Here is a 4,536-nt window from a genome sequence, read left to right on the forward strand (position 1 = left end):
CCGCCACGGGCTGCTGGACGCACCCAGGATGGGGCCAGGGCACCGCTGGAGCGGAGGCTGTGCCGGGCAGGATTTAGGCTGGATTTACCGCCATGGCAGCTTTCCCCTGCCCACCCGGAGCCACCGGCACCGGCCCCAAGGAAGGACGGGATGCTGGTGCCGGGCTGCCCCAGTCAGCACCGGCACCGGGAGGAGGCGTGGTGCCCTGGCTCCTCGCCCAGCCCCGCGCTCACCCTAAAAACAAAAGTTGTCTCCATCGCGAACTGCTTCACAACACATTTTTCATTAAAACAAACTATCTCTTCACATAAAAAAACAATGAACATCTTTCTCCTCCTGATCATTGAAGGCCAATTAATTAATTGAGCTTAATTGTATATTACATTTCAAACAATACTGTTGCACTTATTTATCATGTTAATTGCAATGTTAAATAAAAAGACAATAAATTATTACTTAAATCATCAAGATGCCTAATGTGGGATTGGGGACGGGGCAGGGCTGCCTCATGTTCCCACACTGGCTGATTTCACAGGATAAATCAGCGCTCGTTCGGCAAAGACCCAGCTGACACGCGAGCAGCACTGCTGCAATTAGTGAACTACGGATTTACGGATCACGGAAATGTTGCCATTGCGTTTCTAAGTGTTGTTTGTAGCACGCAGTTTATGTTCCATACCTAGTCAAATGGCATAAAATAGGAATTTTGAAAATCAATGTGCCACAATTATGGTACATGATCTAAAGCTAAGAGTTTTACCTCTAGACACTATTTAATTAAGCTTGTATCTTTTTTTTCCTTGCTTCCCATAGGAAGCCAAGGAGCCTGTCCGTCCACAGCCCTCCCTGTCCATCCGCTTACAGACACAAGCAGACACGGGCTCAGAAGAAGCAGGGGCAGGAGGGGTGTTGAAACCCGGCTTCTGCATTCTTTCTTTAAAAGAATTTTAAATATATTCTCTTGTCAAGCACATCCTTCTTTTGTTTGAAGCAGTGAAAAATTTTATTGCTGTAATCCACTGACACGCTTTCAGCAATGACTCTGCCCTTTCTGCAGCCCACATGATAGACTGATGGTTGTTCATGACACCCTGGAAGAGGCTCATCTGCAAAAGTATAAAACATCAGCCTCGCAGCCATGGCGAGGGGAGAACAGATGATACAGTTTATCTCCCTCGAACACGTGCTGATGGGGTAGCTCTAAATTACAGCCAACAATGTTCTCTGTTAAGGACATTTTTTTCCCCAGAATTACCTTTTCTGTACTCTTAAAAATGAAATTGTGCGAGGTGCTCATCTTAATAAATAGTTTGTCTTTATGCTTTTCCTGAAAAACCTTCTCTACATATTATTTTAAACACCGATATCAAAACTGAAACCATCTATCTCCCATCTGCAACTAACTGATTCTGGGAGACAATTTTCTCTGCAGCTCAGTAAAGTGCTATGGCAGCAAGATTTCCAGTGAGCTGCCTAATCTGGGGAGAAGACGACCGAAAACACTCACTAATTAAGTGTCTGAGGGAGCAAATGTTCTGCCACAAATCTGCCCCCAGCATTTACACACCACTGGCAGCCCAAGAGAGCTGCACCTCGGATCATCGGGGAGAGGGCACAGGGCCAGCCCAGCTCAGCCAGAGAGGGGACAAAGCCTCTTCAGCAGACACGAACCACAACCTCCAGGAGTCTGGAGTATTTTTTTGTTTTGTTTTGTTTTCATTTTCCAGCAGTTTGCCCCTCCGGGGTGTCTGCAGCACGGGAGGTAAGCAGGGCACGGTGCCAGGCAGGGCGAGTCGGAGGGACTCCGGGGTGAGGCTGGGATTACGTGTGTGCAGAGATTTTCCATGAGAGCCCTGTGCAAGGTGCAGCTCAGTCACTGGCTTGGATGCCATTGCTTATCCCAGGCGATGCTCCTCCTGCCAGTTTTACCTGACTGCTCAATTCACCCTGATGTCTGGGTTGCATCCTCTGACTTCTGCTGCCAGCCACTGCAGAGCCTGCGCGGGGCGATTTCACAGTGCTCGCTCTGAGCTTTTCTGCTGGGTGGCCTCAAACATGGACACACTTTTCAGCACAAAGAAAAACAACTCCAAGCCGGTTTGACCTAGTAAATACCAACGAACCCCACAGTCCACTGGGCAGCCTTTGGAAGTGCCAAAACCAAAGATTAGGAAACCCATCATATCCACATTGTCTGTCTGCAACAGGAGCTGGAGCAACCAGCTGAGCACAGGCACTCTCACATAGACAGACACGCTCCTCTCCCGTTAGATGGCACATAGCCCTGTTTTCAGGCTTTCCCATCCTCCGGAGCTTTTCCCAGCCGTTCCCAGTGAAGCTCTGGCCACGCACCGCTGCAGCCCATGCCGGGCTGTGTGCCCAGCGCTGCCCTTGCTCTGGGCTGGGAACGGGACCCTGCAGAGCTCAGGATGCTGCATGTGCTGCTACGGAGGACACGGTGCAGCTACTCCCATCGCTCACCCACACTTCCTAATGGATTCAAGAAACAACTAATTCATGCTCCTATCAAATATTAAAGAGACAAACCTATATTCACGGCACAGGCTCACTGCTGCTGCTACATTTTTGGGCCAGCTGCCTGCCTTTTATTTCATTCTACAACATATACATTAAATCTTATCAAACAACCAATTAAGAAAGAAATCAGATCTATTAGCACTAGAAGCCATCAGTTATGGCTCCTCAAATGTTCCATCTCATTTCCTTCAGTCATTTCAGCCTTATCTAGATCCAGCTTTTTATCTGTCCACTCTGCGGGATCCTCCTTCCCTGCCAGGCACCGTGCCCCGTCCGCTGCCTGGACAGAAACCATCTCCTCAGCAGCTCTGCTGTGCTCTCTACACCACGTCATCTCTCCCAATTACATTTTGCCAGCAGAGCTGAAGAACTTTTGGGTTCTCCAAATCGGTGTTGATGGCATTGCCTCTCCTAACTGCACAGCAGGCTGCCTCAGCTCACACGGCAAGATTCTAGGACACTGCTTGCTGGAGGAATTGCTACAAACCATCTCATGCCAAGGGAACTGAAACCAGCAACAAGCCGTAGGGCTGCAGACCATGATGCCCCAGTACTCGGGATGCTCTCAGGCTGTTTGGCTGGTCCCAGAGATGCCTGTGGGCATGGAGGAGCCGCCCAGCGGCCACCACGGCTGCCCCTGGACCTGCCGGGGCTGCAGTCGCTCACACGATGCCAACAGCGATGAAGGAGCAATGTGAGAGGGAATGAGTTCGGTGCTGAACTTCCTCCTGCAAAATTCCTGCCCATCACCACAGCCACTCGTAAATGGACTGGGAGAAACTCTCCCCATCTCCATCCCTCTCCTTCCCTGGCACCGGGCACAGGCGCTTCCCACCCGCTCGGAGCGATACACACCGTGTGCCGAGGAACGAGCCAGGAGCGAGCGAGGCACACGCACGCGTCCTCCGGCCACCCATGCGTTCGGGCAGTTGTGCTAGGGTTTGTACTGGGGGGGCATCCAAAATCAGGTAATACCGAACCTGGGGGAGATGGGCGGCCTTTTGTTTCAGAGTCTTTAACAAAGTGCCTGAATTTTTCATGCATTCAAGGGAGACCTATAAAGTAAATCTCAACTCAGGTCTTAATTATAAAGCTAAAGGTTGCATTGCTAATAATGCCAATACTGCAGCCTGCAATCATTAATAGTTAACACATTCGCTGCAGGCATTGTTCTGCTAAAGGACCTGAAATATTGATAAGCAGAGCTGCTGGAGCCACGAGGAGGTGGCACACCAGCCCTCACCACGGGCAGCGGGGCGGCTGGAGAACCTGGAAACTGCTGGGGAGCCTTCCCTCACACCCAAGGACCACCTCTCCCAAGCTGCATGAGCCAGATTTGCCGTGGGAATAATCCAAACATAAAAGGCCACAAGAAATGCAAACCGCTGTTTTGCTCTGCAAGCTATCTGGTGACAGAAAGGTGAAGGAAAGCTCGATGGAGGAGTGTCATCAGCCTGGACATCACTATGGGACACCCATCCGGAGCTGTACATGTACACAGAAAGCAGCTGTAGCCAAGGACAGTGCGCAGCTCTGATGAGGCAGATGCTGATTTTCTTGCTTTAACCTCCCAGTAACACCTGTTATATGTGATAAAAGGAGCAAATCCGCCTAACACATTTCTGCTACGGAGAAACCACCCGAGTCACTTCAGTATATCGAGAGGCTGGATTTCTGGCTTGTGTAGGAAAAAAACTTCAAGCAATCAAAGAAATTCTGATCCATAGAGATAGATTATATGTTTGTCAATAACCTGGCCTTCCCCTGAAATCACGGTACATCGTAATGAATTCATAACGAACAGCGAGGCTCAGCCGGGAATCTCCCTGACCGCGCAGAGAGAAAGCTGCCGTAGAGCAGGGTGCTAACCTCACCGCCTTTGCATTTCTACCTTTGTCTTTGCACACACGCTCTGTACCCCAGCACAACCCCAGCCGCCCGCTGGCACACTGCCTTTCCTGCGAGCTCCGTCACGTTCAACCGCCCTGCTGCACTTCA

The 4,536-nt window shown here is 50.3% G+C and overlaps 1 protein-coding gene across 1 annotated transcript in view; it reads right to left on the reverse strand.

Moving 5' to 3' along the window:
* Positions 1–4,536, reverse strand: part of LOC104465775 (pre-B-cell leukemia transcription factor 3-like) — a gene marked incomplete at both ends in the record, with an annotated part of 9,224 nt that overhangs the window by 2,074 nt on the left and 2,614 nt on the right. The gene's annotated exons all lie outside the window — the stretch shown is intronic.

This window comes from Pterocles gutturalis, unplaced genomic scaffold, assembly GCF_000699245.1.
Source record: "Pterocles gutturalis isolate BGI_N339 unplaced genomic scaffold, ASM69924v1 scaffold25523, whole genome shotgun sequence".
In the NCBI taxonomy this organism is placed as follows: domain Eukaryota; kingdom Metazoa; phylum Chordata; class Aves; order Pterocliformes; family Pteroclidae; genus Pterocles; species Pterocles gutturalis.